The 18,326-nt window shown below is 41.2% G+C and overlaps 5 non-coding genes and 2 pseudogenes across 5 annotated transcripts; 2 read left to right on the forward strand and 5 right to left on the reverse strand.

Moving 5' to 3' along the window:
• Positions 1 to 726: 726 nt before the first annotated feature.
• trnag-ucc (transfer RNA glycine (anticodon UCC)) lies at positions 727 to 798 on the reverse strand. Its single transcript has one exon. It is a non-coding gene; the product is annotated as a tRNA-Gly (tRNA).
• Positions 799 to 7,397: 6,599 nt separating this feature from the next.
• LOC132898738 (U2 spliceosomal RNA) lies at positions 7,398 to 7,576 on the reverse strand (annotated as a pseudogene).
• Positions 7,577 to 7,885: 309 nt separating this feature from the next.
• LOC132898290 (U2 spliceosomal RNA) lies at positions 7,886 to 8,043 on the reverse strand (annotated as a pseudogene).
• Positions 8,044 to 8,231: 188 nt separating this feature from the next.
• On the reverse strand, positions 8,232 to 8,346 carry LOC132895725 (U5 spliceosomal RNA). The gene has a single exon (XR_009655817.1). It is a non-coding gene; the product is annotated as a U5 spliceosomal RNA (small nuclear RNA).
• Positions 8,347 to 8,654: 308 nt separating this feature from the next.
• trnan-guu (transfer RNA asparagine (anticodon GUU)) lies at positions 8,655 to 8,726 on the forward strand. The gene has a single exon. It is a non-coding gene; the product is annotated as a tRNA-Asn (tRNA).
• Positions 8,727 to 10,277: 1,551 nt separating this feature from the next.
• Positions 10,278 to 10,441, forward strand: LOC132898901 (U1 spliceosomal RNA). The gene has a single exon (XR_009656598.1). It is a non-coding gene; the product is annotated as a U1 spliceosomal RNA (small nuclear RNA).
• Positions 10,442 to 14,718: 4,277 nt separating this feature from the next.
• trnat-agu (transfer RNA threonine (anticodon AGU)) lies at positions 14,719 to 14,791 on the reverse strand. Its single transcript has one exon. It is a non-coding gene; the product is annotated as a tRNA-Thr (tRNA).
• Positions 14,792 to 18,326: the final 3,535 nt, after the last annotated feature.

Consider the following 18,326-nt stretch of genomic DNA (forward strand, 5'->3'; position numbering starts at 1 on the left):
CTGCTTCCCTTAACGTCCAGTTATCGCCTTGCTAAAATCAGGTACCCTCGAAACAGCCAGAAAGACAGACCCTTAATGTGACCGGATTGCTTTCTGTAGCTTAGTGGTTGTCATGTTCTCCTAGGTGCAGACGACCGTCGGGACAAAACCTTGTTTGCACGGTTTCCCTGCCTCTCTGGTTTTCCATCAAGGTCCGTGACGGCTGCTTTAAAAACAAAATCGGGCACGATCTGCATTTCTGTTGACTGTGGAATCATGGACATTGCAATTCGTCACGGGGAGGTGGTGTTCTCAAATGCCACTTCGTTGCTCGTTTACGGAGTGAGGTCAGGTCAACAGGGCTGCACACGGCATCAGAACGCTGCAAAGTGGCATTGAGTCTGGAATGCTTCATCATGTCTCAACGAGTATTTGCCGGCCAACATTCAGACACATTTGCTTATTGACTCTCAAACCGTGACTGTGCAGTCCTCCGTTTGTGGAAAACATGCAAAGAAGCAGCTTGCCGCCAACGAAAGACAAGCACGCAGGCGCCCGTGTCCTTGAAGCACGCCCAGGTTTGCGCAAACCGATGCCATTCAACTGCATGCAACACGAGCGGAAAGCAGAAGGAGCGGCCCTCAGTCACCTCCTTGGCAAGGCAGTGACGAGCAACCGATCCGTTTCCTCCCGGGTGCCTGGCCACGCTCTCTGCCTTTCATCAGAGAAACGAAGCGTTAAAGGGTGTGCGTTGGCCAGGAATCGAACCCGGGTCAACTGCTTGGAAGGCAGCTATGCTAGCCACTATACCACCAACGCTGCATGCCTGGCCTGGGGACAAATGCCTAAGTGCCATTGCTTCTGAACTTGAGGCCCAGGCAACAGCTGATTGGTCCACAAGCTGCAGTTTCTGTAGTGTAGTGGTTGTCACGTTTGTCTAACACACGAAAGGTCCTTGGTTTGAAGCTGGGCAGAAATAGCGGTGAGTTTGTTTATTTATTTGTTTTTTTGAATATGCCGATCCAGTTGTGGTAGTGCACATGCATTCCGCTTCAACACAATGGAATGGACAGTCTGTGTCGAATGTATACAGTGCAATAGAATGCTGATTTTTCAGCATCTTTTAAGGTCAATTATAGCAGGAGTGAGAGTATTGAAGAACACAGAAAATAACCACAGTAAGAAGTGGACTCATCAGGCTTTGAGCATAAACCATCACCAAACACAAACAGCAAAATCCCCAGTGTTGAATTCAGTGGCGTAGCCAGGATTTTTTACATGGGGTGGCCAAAGGGGGGCCAAGGATATACAGGGGGTGGCCATGCTGTGACTAAATAAAGGTGAGGTGAGGGGGTCCGGGGGTCCTCCCCCGGGAAATTTTGAATTAGCTAGATTTGATTTCCTGTATTCTGATGTATCTGGTGGCATATCTGGTGCCTAACTCATGAACAAAACCCATGTGAGCCAAGAGGTCAGAAATTAATGTTTTCATTTATTTATGTAACATAAAGCGTCTGCAAAACAAAGAAACCATCCAACTTGTTTACTCTAGTTAAGCATCAGGATTTTAACGATCACCACTTAAATGCAGAAGTAAAAACTAAAAGATCACCTGCCTCAGGCACCTGGGAAGTAGTAAGGATATTAGTCAGGCTTGAATAAAGAGTGCTTTGCTCAGGTAAAGGAAAATACTTGTATACTTAACTCATACATACAACATATGTAAACACTTACAACACGTTGTGATATTGTCCATTGTAAGTACTGTACAAACTAAATGTGTTAAGTTACAAAATGTGTTTGTGTGTGAGTGAGTGAAAGTGTTACACTGATGTAACACATGACATAGATGAGGTGTAGTGCATGAGTGGTGTGTGTGTGTGTGTGTGAGAGAGAGGGGGGGGGGGAGTATGTGCACTGCATGTAGATATAGATGAGCTCTGTGTGTGTGAAGATATGTTACATGTAAATACAAAAATGAAGTGCATAAGTTGTGTGTGTGTGAGAGAGAGAGTGTATGTTCAGAGTGCATGACTGTTGTGTGTGTTATATGTGAATATAGAAATGTAGTGCATGAGTGGTGTGTGTGTTGAGAGTGCACGAGTGTTGGGTATACCAGTGAGTGTGTTACATGTAAATATAGAAATGTAGTGCATCATGCATGAGTAGTGTGTGTAAGAGAGGGTGTGTGTTGAGAGTGCATGAGTTGTATCTTATAGTGAGTGAGAGAAAGACATAGTGTGTGTTAAGAGAGTGAAGTGTGTGTTCATATATGAGTGAGAGAGAGAGTGAGTGTTAAGACAGTGCATGAGTGTTACATTTAAATATAAAAATTTAGTGCATGAGTTGTGTGTCTGTGTTGAGAGTGTATGAATGTTACATGTAAATATAGAAATGTAGTGCACAAACTGTGTGTGTGTGTGTGTGAGAGAGATAGACAGTGTGTTAAGAGAGTGCATAAGTGTTGTGTATGAGTGAGTGTGTTACATGTAAATATAGAAATGTGGCGCATGAGAGGGGTAGGGGGACAGTGTGTGTTGAGAGAATGCATGAGTGTTGTGTATGTATGAGTGTGACAATTAATCAATGTGTACTCCCACCAGTTACACACAACATCTCACACACATTAATATAAACAATCACACAACTTCTCTATAGCTACTGTGTATCTAGTATCTATCTATGTGTGCACACAGCACAAATCCCACTGTAGCCGGATATCGATAAAGACACATATTTATCTATACAGTTGCATTTACATGTAAACGAAGGTTTCAGTCACTGAAAACGGATACTTTCGAAAACCCCAGGCAAAGTGGAGATTTCTGGAAACTCAGGAGATTTCTGGAAACTCTGAATTGTCTGAGGACAGAATTGTAACTGTATATCTACAAAGTGAGAACTTGAAGAAAGTATAAGAGATGAATAACTTACCTCCCAAATTAATCGCACATTCACGTAGTTCGTAGGTTGTTGTGTTGTAGGACTAGAGCATGACTATCTGATACCACCTGCTGCTTGAACACGCGAAACGTTTATGTGCTACAGTAATATGCATCCCCGCAGAAACCAAATAGGCGGAACAAAAATCCAGCGGGCGGAACTAACATTTTGTGGGACATACCGGTTTTATAAATTTTATTGTCCAGCCCTGGGGTGGCCAGGGCGGGGCCAAGGCGTGCCCTGGGGTGGCCACGGCCCCTCCTGCCCCCCCAGCTCCGCCCCTGGATATAGTCATAGAGAATTGATATCTGAAGAGTTGAAATAATAAGTAATATACAGTATATATATATATATATATATATATATATATATATATATATATATATATATATGTGTGTGTGTGTGTGTATATATATATATATATATATATATATATATATATATATATATATATATATATATATAAGGAAGCTCGATAATCAGTTTATATTGACTAAAGTAGAGGGGTGGGATTAAATAAATTTTTACTTCAGCCCACTCCTTTTCGGACATGTAAACTCAAAACTGCTTAGTACGTCCTTGTTTGCAGGCACATGCACACATAGGGCTTTAGGGGTGCTTGAGCCCCTGCCCTTTTTGCCTCGAATTAAATATTGCCCTTTTAAAATAATAATAATAATAATAATCCTAATAATAAATAATACAGTCCTGTTAGAAGTTTAAAACAACGGCGGTACAAAAACAATAAACGGCTATCTACCAATGTTCTTGTAATCCGGGGTGGTTGTGTGCGCTGTAATCCGGGGTGGCTGTGTGCGCTGTAATCCGGGGTGGCTGTGTGCGCTGTAATCCGGGGTGGCTGTGTGCGCTGTAATCCGGGGTGGCTGTGTGCGCTGTAATCCGGGGTGGCTGTGTGCGCTGTAATCCGGGGTGGTTGTGTGCGCTGTAATCCGGGGTGGTTGTGTGCGCTGTAATCCGGGGTAGTTGTGTGCGCTGTAATCCGGGGTGGTTGTGTGCGCTGTCATCCGGGGTGGTTGTGTGCGCTGTAATCCGGGGTGGCTGTGTGCGTTAAGCTGCCGCTTCTCTGTCCATTGCTGCTCTGCTCGCGTGCGGCCAGAGAGAGGGCGCGCACGGACTGAGTGAGAGGGAAGAAGCCGCTGCGCGCGCTGCCACAATGATAACAGAGGAGGCGGACAGTGAGGCAGCTGGAACATGTGAGCTGTGGTCTAACAGTTAGCCCTTTCAAACTGTATGGACATGACATCTGGGCATTTGTAGGGTAGGGTGACCACCTGCTCATAAACCCAAGGGGGGAAAAGGGGTATGTTTTTGAGGGACAATGTGGGACGGCGCCTCGCCGGCCGCTGGAAGACTCACAGATAGTGGTTTACCCATTTCTAGTACATACTACCTTACATGGTATATCAATAATACCCTATTCTGCTGTTATTGGTGATGTATGGTCATGAACAGGCCACCAAATGTGTTTTTTTTTAAATAAACATTCATAATATTTTGACCATTCAATGACTTGACAGACACACTTCCACTCATGATTTACTGAAGCTACTCAATTTTATTTATTTTCCATTACAATTTATTCACTTTAAATCAATCATAATATAATATTGAGTCTGAGGCTTTGCAGTGCATCAGTACAGCAGGAATGGTGGCAAGTCTCCATTTAGTTTTCAGTGGATTAACAGGAATTGTAGTGGCTCAGCACCACAGAAACAGTAGGAAAAAAGTCTCTTAACTCACAACCACAGCAAAAACTCTTCTGTGTTTGGGGACACCTTTAGGCCTTTGGGGACACGTTTAGGACTCATCTGCATACATGTCAACCTTTGGTCAATCAAACCTGTATAGCCAACCTCCAAAATCCGTATTTCCCTTATAAAATCCGTATAAGATGCAAATTAAAATAATTTACCTAAAATTTGAATGATAATTAACAATGATATATCCCAGTTACTTTTTATTCAATATTAATAACAATAAACCTTCAGAATGAATACAAAGCTCCAATGTTCGACAAAAACACAAAGTGCCACTCTAATGTTCTGAATTGTACTCCATGACAGCTTTTTTAGCACTCTGCACCAATACTCACTAGGCTGCATGTCACAGCAAGTGTCTGTGTTGATCTTGCCGGAGTGCCCATTCAGAATCTTTTCAGTCGCTAGTGAAAGTCGCTCAGATGGAAATACGCATTTCAAACAAAATACTTCCTGGTTGGCGGGATTCTTGCAATGCGGTGTGCGCATGATCAAAAGTGGAACGAAGTCTTGCTACCACAAGATAACGCGCGATTTCATAAGACTCTTTACTGGCTGTTTGTGCTTTCTGTGGTGTACAGTACGTTTGTAAATGTTATGCGCTCTTTTATCATCGTGGGAATTTATTATAGCTCTAAATAAATATTGAAGTTTTTTTAAAGAATCCGTATAACTTTATTTGTACGCCCGTATACTACGTTTATTGAATCAAATCCGTATAAAATACGGACATTCCGTATAGGTTGACACGTATGCATCTGAATGAAATAAGGAAGAGAGATAAGAGACAGAATTAAATTAATTTTTAATTTTTTTCACTGACGTTAGCTAGTTAGCTAACGCAACACTGTTACATCCATTAATATAACTTTTAACTTTACCTTTGGTTGTTGTCTCTCGTTGCTCATTCAGTGGTCTTCTGAGGACTTTCAAGCAATCTTCGACAGAGACAGGGGCAAGCACGTCCGTGACGATGGCTTCTGCCTTTGTCCGACCACATGCCATCATCTTCGCAATGTCGGAGTCCTGATACATCGTTGCAGCTAGCTTTGTGCCACAATCTCCTGCCCGATATGATATTGCGTGTTGGGCAGTGTGAGACACACTCGTCACCTCTGCCGCAGTCACTTTGTCAGCTAGAGAGTCGTTTTTAGGTCGGAGGAAAGCATCCATAGATTTAGACGTTTCTTTCTGTTGCACACGTTTCTTGTGAGTCTCCGTGATCCTGTGTCGTTTCAGGGCTACTGACATTTGTGCGAGTAATTTAAGTCTCTGTAGTTTAATAATCTGCTTGTTAACTGACATGACCTGACCTGTTACTGTTCACAATCGATTGCCTCGGGCGTGCTTCGGTGTACATGCAAGTATCATATATCGTCGGGAAGCTTACATTCTCCTCTTGTATATATAACTAGTCGTCGACCTCTTCCACAATGTGCTCAAATCAAATGTGGGTTATGTTTCAGAAAAAAACAAAAACAAAAGCTTGTGAAAAATGTACTCAGAAGCCTATGCAAAGCAGAGAGGCTCTCTGATCTCCTTCTCCTCTCGATTGAAAAAGACATACCGATAAATCACAATGAGGTCATTAATATCTACAGGGACATGGCCCCCAGAAGGTTACTGCTTTAAGGCCCCTGGAATGTTAGGCTTCTACCTTATGAGAAGAAGGACTGATTTTTATCATTTTGTCCATTAGGCTATTTACTTATTTGTTCAAAGTTCAGGTTTCACTGTTCAATGTTAAATCTTTAACAATAAAAAAGCCTAATAATGCACCAGTGTTTTATTGCTTTGCATGTCTTCCAAGCCTATGATAATGTGAGTGACAATTTTGCTGACACAAAAGAAATGGCAATTGCATATCACTTTCACCAACACAGGACACATAGCTAAGTACTTACCTTCCTCTTAGTACGTTAATTTTAATTCTACATTTCCATATTTTGGAAAGGACCGGGGAAAAAAATAATGCACTTGCTGCCCTTTTTCTGACTTTGAGCCCCTGCCCCTCTATAATCCTGTGCACGTCCCTGCTTGTTTGTATTTTTGTCTTGTTTTCTTTTGTTTTGATATATTATTATTACCTATATTATTTAAGGTTTATTTTCTAATTTAGTGGCTTTTTACGTGTTCTTGTTGCAAATGCTGTTTTGTTTTCCTTGTTATCTGCTTATTTATTCATTGTTTGTTTACATGTTTGAAATAAACCATCGTTATCATCATCACTGCAACCGCACTTGCTAATTGACACGGTAGCCAAAACTGCGGGCTATTTTCGCGGCCACGCCCCCAGAGTGAATATTCATGAGCGAACTGGGCGTGGTGTTTCGCCCAGTGGAAACCTACAGTAACCCTTTGTGTGCCGCGCACGGGGCGGGATTTTTTTTCTCTTCAATCAGAAATATTGGTAGGGACACGCCCACACCGCCCACACCCAATTCTACACCTGTGTTGTTGAGCATGGAGAAAACCAGAAAATAGGGAAAAAGTTAGGGCAGGCAAAATAAAGATTTTTTTCTTTCTTTTTTAAAATACGGTAACCATTCCTAAATCTAGTATAATACCACATGAGCTTATAGAATAAAAGAACCAAATTCCTATTTTAATTCTCTACTGTAAAAAAAAAAAAAACATTTATTAACTTCACTTAAAGAGTGTCAAATAAGAATTAAAAAAAATCCTTTTTTTGAGCAAAGGCATTATTCCTGAAAATACTACAATATCAGGTTGATAGGAGCAAACCCCCATTCCAGCTCCCTGTTCTAAAAAAAATAATCTGCTTGATATAACATTTTCATTTACAGAACATATCAGATATTAAATTGATAAGAATAGATATACCACACTTGACAACCAAAAGGCCGAAAAGCAATAACTTACGTTGAGCTCGTTAACATTTCTCTCCCATACCGCCCACACCCAATTCTACACCTGTGTTGTTGAGCATGGAGAAAACCAGAAAATAGGGAAAAAAGTTAGGGCAGGCAAAATATTTTTTTTTCTTTTTTAAAATAAGGTAACCATTCCTAAATCTACTATAGTACCATATGAATGTATACAATAAAAAGAACAAATTATTTTTATTCTCTACTCTAAAAAAAAAATTATCAATTTCATTTAAAGAGTGTGTTAAATAAGAGAAAAAAAGCTTTCTCAAGAACAAAGACAGATATACTATAACATTAGATTGGTATATGAAAAGAGCAAACTCCAAACCCAGCTCCTTACTCTAAAAAAAACCCCTGCTGAATATAACACTCTTGTTTAAAGAATAAATCAAATATTAAATTGATTAGAATAGATACTACACTTGATCCTAGCCAAAATGCAGAAAAATGATAATTTACTGCAGCTAATGGCTTTAAATATACCACTTCCACATATTAAAATCCAGAAAGGTAAACACAGCTAGACTCCGCCCCCAACAGCTGGATCCTTTTGAAGAGAGACATCATCTTTTGGGGCGTGTGGGAGATGCTTTAATGCAAAACGATCAATAGTTCTAACATTTGTTGACTAAAAATGTTCAGCTCTGCCAGAGCAAAGCCTGCAAAAATATACTGAACTCATTAACATTTCTCTCCACAGAAATCTTTAGTAAAAGGCGAAAGATTGATGCGTCAATGAAGAGAAACCTGAGCTGCACTTAACACTGGATCAGGTTAGTGACACTGGATTGGAGGTGCCTTTACAGCTTTATTAGCCATTGCACGCAGGCAGAGAAATGTCTGACCAACGAGCTTTTTTGAAAGAATGATAGATAGATAGATAGATAGATAGATAGGCAAGCGGGGTGGGGGGTGTTGAATTTTGAAAAAGAACAGTTGAGTGCTGTGTGATCTGTCCAATATCACGGATGTAGGCCTATAAATTAAATATGAAAACAACAGCTGGAGTTTGATTATTGACAGGAATGCTGTTTTTTATTGATAAATGAGGGCTAGTGCATCATCCTCGTTAGTATAGTGGACAGTATCTCTGCCTGTTATGCGGAAGACCGGGGTTCGATTCCCCGACGGGGAGACTTTAAACATTTATTAACTTGTGCAGCAGGGGGGTGGAGTGGTTCACACTGTCGCCTCACAGCAAGAAGGTTCTGGGTTTGAGCCCAGCGGCTGGTGGGGGTCTTTCTGTGTGGAGTTTGCGTGTTCTCCCTGTGGCAGCTCTGGTTAACCCCACAGTTCAAAGACATGTAGTTTGGTTAACATGGGGTGGTGTTGGGCTGAAGTGCCCTTGAGCATATGTATATAAAGTGTGTGTGTATGAATAACCACATCTTGTGTCAATTAAATCTTATTAATAGTAACAGATCTAGATAAATCCAGTAACTATAGACCATACTTTAATATGCCTAAAGTCAATGTTAATGTCAATTATGACTATTATGAATTGCCAATGGTAGACCCTCTGATGATGTTCTTCTAATAATATTCTATTTCTAAGTCTAGTAAAAGTCAGACAAAAAAAAAGTTTTCTGTGTTTTTAGCTTTTAGATAAATATCAGAAAATTGAGTTAGCTAATTTAATGGATGCCCGCTAACATATTTTTTCACATGGAGCGTTAGCAAACCTCCCTCGTGATAGTGAGAACTGGCAGCCTGGATTTTTCCATTGGCTCGCGCGCTTGACCCCCAATCCAATGTTGCTTTGGTTGGCCAAAGTTATGAGGTTGCTGTGGGGTACTAAGACTAGACTAAATAACAAAATTAAATGATTCAGACATCCCTAGTCTCCCAGACGCTCTGGGAGTCTCCCCAGGAGCATGTAGACAGAGACAGGAAAGGCAGGAGAAACTTGATCTAAGTCTTATTTGGAAAGTTGTAAATGAAATTGTAATGACTGACTATTGCTGATATGTGGTTTGATGTTGTGACATGTAAGTAAGTTTAGCAAACAATTGATTTGACTGATGTAGATTTATGGTGTGAAATGTAAAGAACTGTTGTTAATATGTGAATTGATGGTGTGAGATGTAAACAAGTAATGCAAATAATAGTGTAGATTGATGAGATGTAAATAACTATTGCTAATATGTGAATTGGTGATGTATATTGTGAATAAGTTTTACAAATTACAGTGTAGATTAATGGTGAAACATAGGCTTAATAAGTTACCAATATGTGCATTGATGTGAGATATAAATAAGTAGGCCATAGGCTGATAAAATATGTATTAAACTGATGGTGCGATAAATAAAAATGTTTTGAGAGATATTGACCACTGTGAGTGAAGAAGAGCTCCCCCTCCTTACAAAAGCCAATTTAACCACTGTCCGAACCAATGGATTTTTGACCAAAATGCTCTGAACGGATCAAACTTTGGTGCGCGAACCAGAACGGAACCCGTTCCCTGTTGGTGGAAAAGGGCTACGTGTCAGTCGGTGCAAAGTCTTGTCGGGTCCATATCTTGTCTGACCAGTAGAGGGAGCGCACATGAAATCACCACCAGTGTCTTGTGCTGATTTGGAAGAGGAGGGGCCAAAAATTATGCAAAACCCTGCTCGGACGCTTTGCCTGCCCTCACGGAGCGGCCTACACCCTTGCAGGGTTACATCTCAGCCAGGCAAAGAAGCTCATACTTACCTGGCAGGGGCAACACCATGATCAAGAAGGTGGTTTGTCCAAAGTGAGGCCCAGCCATTGCACTCTGGCTGTGCTGACCTTTGCGAATTCCTCAAATGCAGGAATCTCAACTGCATAATTTCTGGTAGTGGGGGGCTGCGTTTGCGCTCTCCCCTTTTGCCTAATTCTGTTGCAGTCAAAAATAGAGCTGTTTGTCTTTCTGAAGTTTTTCTTTTCTTTGTGTTCAGATGTTTTACATCAAGAGCTACTAGCTGTTTTAAATCTTTGAGGAGCTAGATGGTTTATGCTCTTAAGGGTAACATGTGGAAAAAATCTCTCTGGTTCTGTGTATTGCTGCGTTTCTGAGCACTAGGAAACAGGTTTTGTTCAGGCTTCTTTTATCCTTAGCACCCAGCTAGGGTTTCCATGAGTTTTGAGCAGAAAATGGTTGTTAAGGATGCACCGTGGACGGAGAGAATTTCACCGGGGTCATGCAGACCTTTGCGAATTCCTCAAATGCGGGAATATCGACTGCATAATTTCTGAAAGTGGGGGAATGCGTTCCTGCTCTCTCCTCTTTCCCATAACCCTGACAGAGTCAAAAATAGAGCTGGTGGCTTTTCTATCTATCTATCTATCTATCTATCTATCTATCTCCTTCCTTCCTTCTTTCCCCTCCCCTGATGTTGTGCGCTGGAGTGCAAGTTCCACAATGTGTTTGAAGTCTTATGAAGACAAGTGGGCTCAGGGACCAAAGTGCAGCATGTGGAGAAAATGTATCTGGCTCCGCATGTTGCTGTTATTTTTGCTCTGCTCGCACGGCTTTCCGACCACCAGGGAACGTGTTCTTGAACGGGTTTAGGTCAGGCTTCTGGGAACCTTGGCACGAGCAAGGGTCTTGATCAGGGGCATCACTAGGAATTAAGCTTTACTGGGGCACTGCACCCCCCCCCTCCCCAACACACACACAAAATGACCCCCCCTCCCCGCACAATGCACCTTAACGTTTCTGTCCCCAACCTATGCAAAGTGGATAATTCTCATGCTCTCGTGGATGAAGTTATGCGAGGAATAGGTCAACGAGATGGAAAACACATCCCAGTCCCCAAAAAAATTATTGTTGGCATTTGGGCTTTTAATGCATGCTGATGCTAAACGTGTCACCTCAACTCTCACGATTCACGAACTTAGCTGGTTAGTTATGACTGACTAGCACATAGCCTACAACCTTAATCTTACCTCTCTCACCCACCTCCTCATCTGTCACTGTTTCCCTGCCCCTGTCTCTGCTTCGTGAGAAGAATTGTCTGATATCCATCTGGAAAAGTAATTTAATATAGTTTAATTCGATGTAGTTTAATGGGTTTGTTAGAATATGGTTTGCTTAGTTTTGTTGCAAAAACTTCGCGCTACCTTAACTCATCCAGAGCCCGTTCTCTGACTCATCCAAAGAGTAGACTCATCTCTCCAGTAGGCTAAATGGACTCATGGCACGCCACACGCACGCTATGTTTACAGTGAGAATCTCCCAGACCAATCAGAAAATTAGTTAGAAAGAAGAGGCAATAGAAGTTTGAAACACACTCTGTCCTACAACTTACAGTAGATAAATGATCTGCCAAAGAAACTAGTTTGTTACAAAAATCGTTCAACATTTTCTTACTGGGGCACAGCTGATTTTTACTGGGGCATGTGCCCCAGTAAAAAAGGCCTAGTGATGCCCTTGGTCTCCATGAGTTTTCAACAGAAATTTGTCATCAAGAATGCGTCATCGACAGAAGGCATTGCACAGTGCACAGCAGAAGTAAACAGTAGTCCAGAGATGGTGGATTGCATTGCTTGCCCGCAAGCTTTGTTCTGTTATTTCTTCCCTGGTGGTCAGAAAGCTGTGCGAGCAGAACGAAAACACCAGCAACATGCGGAGCCAGGTACATTTTCTCCACACACTGCGCTTTGGTGCCTGAGCCTCCTTGTCTTCATAAGACTTGCAGACATAGCAGATATTCGCTTTCTTCCAAAATACAAGCACAGACCAACTAGTAATCATAAGAAGATGTAGAAACTTATCCTAAACTAAAAACACGCCCTCTGATGTCATCACGGTTTGCACCAGGAAAAAAACAAAAAACAATACTTCTATCTGGAAGGGGACCGACTTTTCAGGTTCCAAACCCAGAGATTAAATTGGGCGGAGCCCTCCGGAGCTCAGCTCCACCTCCTCGCCTCGGCAGTACAGCCAGCAGGAGCTGAGCTCCCTCTGCTTCAGTGTTTATTATAATATAATACTTTTATTCATTTTCATCTATTCTAAAAACACCATCAATATGAGAGTTCATCAATAATGATTTAGACAACAAAAAATAAGCTAAAGTGAATTACACCCATCAATTAAAAAAAAAAAACATTTTCATTGGAATTATCATTGAATGCGCTGTGAGAATGCGTGACATCACACAGCATCATCATACAGTACGTTTAATCTCATCTCATTATCTCTAGCCGCTTTATCCTGTTCTACAGGGTCGCAGGCAAGCTGGAGCCTATCCCAGCTGACTACGGGCGAAAGGTGGGGTACACCCTGGACAAGTCACCAGGTCATCACAGGGCTGACACATAGACACAGACAACCATTCACACTCACACCTACGGTCAATTTAGAGTCACCAGTTAACCTAACCTGCATGTCTTTGGGGGAAACCAGAGCACCTGGAGGAAACCCACACAGACACAAGGAAAACATGCAAACTCTGCACAGAAAGGCCCTCGCCAGCCACAGGGCTCGAACCCAGGCCCTTTTTGCTGTAAGGCGACGGCGCTAACCACTACACCACCGTGCCACCCGTATGTTTACTATAAAATACTTTATATTTTATGAGGATTTGTGTTGTACAAAGTTGTAACTATCTGCTAAACATGATGCCTTAGCAAAGTAGACAGAGGTAAGTCGTGGTTCTTTTGTTTATTTTGTCTTTAGTTGAGAAACTTTCTCAGGCAAAATATACTAGTGCAGCAGATGACATAAGTAGCGTTAGCTAACACTGACAGACAGGATGCTCGTCGAAAAATTCACACATCCATTTGCTAAAGTTCAGATCTTTTTGTCTGTAGTTCTGTCATGTTTTATCTTCATTTACTAAGTTGTAGCTGTTTTCTGTGTTTTTAGCTTTTAGGTAAATATCAGAAAATTGAGTTAGCTAATTTAATGGAAGCCTTAAATGGTCGACCTGAACTGCGGGCGACATGGATTTCTCTTGGCTGCATCGTTCTGAAAGTGCTTGTTTCATGAAAGGTACATCAGAAAATACCTGGTTTTCTGTGTATGATGTGCTCAAATACACTGTAAAGTTGGCAGATAAATAAAAAAATGCTTCTTTGCATCTGAATTCTGTTCCAAAAATTACTAAAAGCTTGTCCACCATTATTAGATCGCAGCGACTGATGGGTAGGCGGATTTCACTCGGCTGCATCGTTCTTAAAGTGCTAGTCTAATGAAAGTTATGTCAGAAAACCCCCAGTTTTCTCTGTGTGCTGTGCTCAATTACACTGTAAAGTTGGCGAATAAATAAAAAACTATTTCGAAAAATGCTTTTTTGCATCTGAATCCTGTTCCAAAAATCACTAAAAGCTTGCCTGCCATTATTAGATCGCAGCGATTTACAGCTTGGCGGTGCTGTACGCTTGATGTTATTTGCACCAGTACCTTCTTTTGTTTCCACATGGACTCTATAATATTCTCCTCAGTGGTGTGAATTCTTGATACCGATTCTTTTGAAAAAGACACAAAAGCTCTTCAAATTCGTCCTCAATCTTTGTTTTATTGTTTGAGGATGATTTGGAGCCGATAGCCGAGCAAGCAGACTCAAAAGAGAACCCATCCTCATCTGGGTCACACCAGATAGTGAGATTATAAAGAAGTTCCCTTCTTTAACTTTGTGTCACATTGTCAAAATTTGCAACAGACCCCTTGCACTGATCTCACACTTACTGTATATTAGCAACCGTTACTGCCATTATCCTGGGGACAAGCGAACTTTGTTTACATACTGAAGGCAAGCAATATTGAAGATGTCAGATGTCTGCAGTTCGAAGAAAGCTATCACTAGAAAAGCTTTACTACCAGATTGCTTGGATAATCTAAGTCAGAGAGAAGCAAAGGATAGATACAGACAGAAGTTAGCTTATTTATGGTTATGATGTGTGCAAAATTGCTTGAAATTATTGGAGTGATGATGTCCATTTTTGGCCTAGGTTTACCTGCATGGATGTTGGAATGTACCTTCTCACTGCATTTGCTCTGTTTTAATAATTTAAAAAAAAATGTATCGTTTACTGAAAGAGAAGGGCAGGGAGGATTGAGAATCCATCAGCTGTGGTTTGTTTACACCCGATACTAAAACTGGTATCGTCCTTGCCAACAAAAGTGAGACTCAGAGACAGTTTCACTAACTCTTTATAGGCTTCATTGAGAATTGAACTCACAGCCCCTGGTTTACTAAACCAGTGCTTTCACCACTGAGCTATGGAGCCTTAACACGTTCACAGTCACTGAAGATTGGGGCCACAGCAGAACCTTGAAGACCCTGCGCTGATCCCCAAAACAGCCCCCAGAAACTGCTGTAAAGTCACTCACAACTTTAGTTCCTAGCTACAGTTAGCTTCTGTTTACTATTTGCCTCGCAAAAAATGGACACACATTTTAAATAATGCAGTGAGTCAGTCGTAGAGTGGGCTGTGGGCTGTACATTCTGGCTACTTTCTCATCTGAGTTAACAAAAACACTGGACAGGCCAAGACCTCAAGAGACAAACCATAAGCACCATGAGTGACCTCACTGATCTCCAGGCTCTTCATGTGGGGCCATCCTCAGCAGCAGCCAGTGGTTTTCAGGTGATGAGAACTGCAACCCCCCAAAAATTCAACCAGTATTTTTGGTTCTTTTTTGATCGCCTGCCCAAATAAATTTTGGCGGGGGATATAGAAATGGGTTCTGTCCGGCCGGCTGTCCGGCCGGTCACATTTTTGTTTCTGGGCCATATCTTTAAAACTACTGAAGATATCTTCATGAAACTTTGTATACATATCAAGCAACATGTGAACTGGTGACTTTTGCTATTTTTGGATTTTTGAAAAAAGTATTTTTCAAAATTTTACATAAAAAATATATTTTGACTTAGTTTATCAGAGCAATGTTCGTTTCCGGACCATATATCCAAAACTATTCATGATCCAGATTTGAAACTTGGTATGCATGTTAACAAGATGATGTTACGGGTTCCTATTTTTAAATTTTTTTATTTTTTGACATTTCAACGTTTAGGGTGGCACAGTGGTTATCACTGTCTCCTCACAGCAAGAAGGTCCTGGGTTAGAGCCCAGCGGCTGACAGGGGCCTTTCTATGTGGAGTTTGCATGATCTCCCTGTGTCTGTGTGGGTTTCCTCCAGGTGCTCTAGTTTCCCCCACAGTTCAAAGATGTGGTTAGGTATATAGGAGCCATGGCCTGAGGTTGGGCTGAGGTGCCCCTCAGCAAGGCACCTTACCCCCTGGGCACTGTAGCATAGCTGACCCCTGCTGTGGGTATGTGTGTGTTCTTTTTGCTCACTTGTGTGTGTTTCACTGCTTCAGATGGGTTAAATGCAGAGGAGAAATTTCACTGTGTGATTCAGTCGGTGCTTGAGTGTATGTGAAACAAATAAAGGCTTCTTCTTCTTAAATCTACTTGGCTAGATAACGCATGTTCAGTACTGACACAGATACTAGTAAACAATCCTGTTGCCATCGCAGTGTGATTCTTGCCATCTAAAAAGATCTCTTTTCTCCATGAATAAAAACAAAAGCATGTCACATAAAATCATCAATGATCTGGTTTATTTTACACCCAAATGCTTGACACTTGGCATCTTTAGGGTTGTTAACAACAATTTAGAAGCAATGTGTCCACGAGCTCCACTAGCCTCAGTAAATCATGTTTGGAGCGCTGCGTAAAAATCTGGAAAGCTCAGAGACTCGTCAGAGTGAAACCATCTGACCGCCATCTTACCACTCATATCGTTGAGCAGAATGGTCATTTAGGCTACTGGAAGCTAAACAAAACTGGTCAAGTTATTGATGTAGTTGGTGAGAAAAATTACAAGAAAAATGCCTGCATGTGCAGCAGTGAACTGTACAAACTGTCAAGTCAAAGGTTGTGGATGGACATTTCACCTATGAGTATTGATAGTGTGTGATCATTTTTACACGTGTGTGCGCAGTGCCATTTGCGTGGACCCACCTACAGCATTTTATGATGGTTTGCAAGAGAAAAAAAAAACAGAAAATCTGTCTTATCATTTTGTCTGTTTTTGTTGAAAATCTGACAGTGATATCTGGGATGAACACTGTGACTGTGTCAGATTTTTGATGGAAATGTCCCAGACTAGATCAAAGCCAAAGTCTAGACATGTTTGATACTGAATGTGAGAGCTCAAGCTCAATGGCTCAAACTCAAAAAGAAAAATGAACTGAGTAAATTAGCCTCAGTAGCCTAAATGAAAGAAGGACCATAGCTTTAGGCATAAATGGCAGTGAGGGATGCAAGTAAAAAGAAATGTTGTTGTTCTAGTTTGGTCAGTAGTTATTTTCATTTACCTCAGGCGAAGCACAAATGACAATGTCGATCATCTACACATGTCACACCTAGTTGCACAAATTGACAAAATGGGCATGATTGTCTGTTTTAACATGATTTTAGTTTAAAATGAGTCCAAGTATATTGAAAAGTACTCTTAAATCAGGGTTGGTCATATTTCCCGGTCAATGGCTTATTTCCCAGATGGCGTCCAATATATGATTTCCTGTACAAAGAAAAACTGAAATAATCTCTGTAAAAATAATTATAGTAGTAAAAGAGCTGCTCAAAAAAAATGATCAGAGACTGAACTGGAAAAGGAGAAAAAAACGAACAATAACAATGAAGGGGAGTGCTATAAAGATATGTAAGGAATGTGGGTAAAGTTGAGAAAATAAGAAGAGGTAATGAAAGGAAAAAAGTCAGGAGATACTTTTCTTGGGGCAAATTTGATCGGACATGACAGTTTAACACAGAAGCCAAATACACGCAATGTGAGTGGTAAGATGGCAGTCAGATGGCTTCACTCATCTCAACAGCAGGGAATAGGCTATGAACGCTCCAGATTTTTATGGAGAGCTCAGTGGTTTGGAGTCGGTGACGTCACAATTTGTCCTCAGGATGTGATATTTGAACCTTGGAGAGAGGAAGATGGCGGTGCACAGGAACACTGTTTTCCTTTTAAAATAAAATCTGTATACAGTATACACCCAGATAGCAAAAATCAGTTGAATCAACATTGAAATAGCGTTTGGCAGAAAGCATTGAAATGATATTGAAAGTGTCCCCTTGAATTTGGGTTGAATCAACGTTGAATTTTCAACCCTATCAGCATTGAATCAATAGTGATTCAACCATCATCTAAATAGAAATTTCTATTTAGATGATGGTTGAATCACTATTGATTCCGTGCTGATAGGGTTGAAAATTCAACATTGATTCAACCCAAATTCAAGGGGACATTTTCAATATCATTTCAATGCTTTCTGCCAAATGCTATTTCGATGTTGATTCAACTGATTTTTGCTATCTGGGAATTGCTCAAGGGCACCTCAGCCCAAGGCCTCCCCACGTCAACCTAACTGCACATCTTTGGGCTGTGGAGGAAACCCACACAGACACGGGGAGAATGTGCAAACTCCACACAGAAAGGCCCTCGCCAGCCGCTGGGTTTGAACCTGGAACCTTCTTGCTGTGAGGTGATTGTGCTAACCACTGCACCACCATGAGAAATTGGGTTGATGTTGATGTTTCATCGTACACAATGATGGAAAGGCCTGTCTGTGGACATGAACCAGATATGATATGAACCAGAAAGGATTATACAGTCTTTACCTGGACAATAAAATATTGCCTAAATACAGTACGAGCAGTTAAACTTACTGTACAATTCAAATAACTGCCTGAGTATCAAAATATTTGAATATTTGCTCCGGTTTCCCCCACAGTCCAAAGA

The sequence above is a fragment of the Neoarius graeffei genome, chromosome 1 (genome assembly GCF_027579695.1).
Source record: "Neoarius graeffei isolate fNeoGra1 chromosome 1, fNeoGra1.pri, whole genome shotgun sequence".
NCBI classification, from domain to species: Eukaryota; Metazoa; Chordata; class Actinopteri; order Siluriformes; family Ariidae; genus Neoarius; species Neoarius graeffei.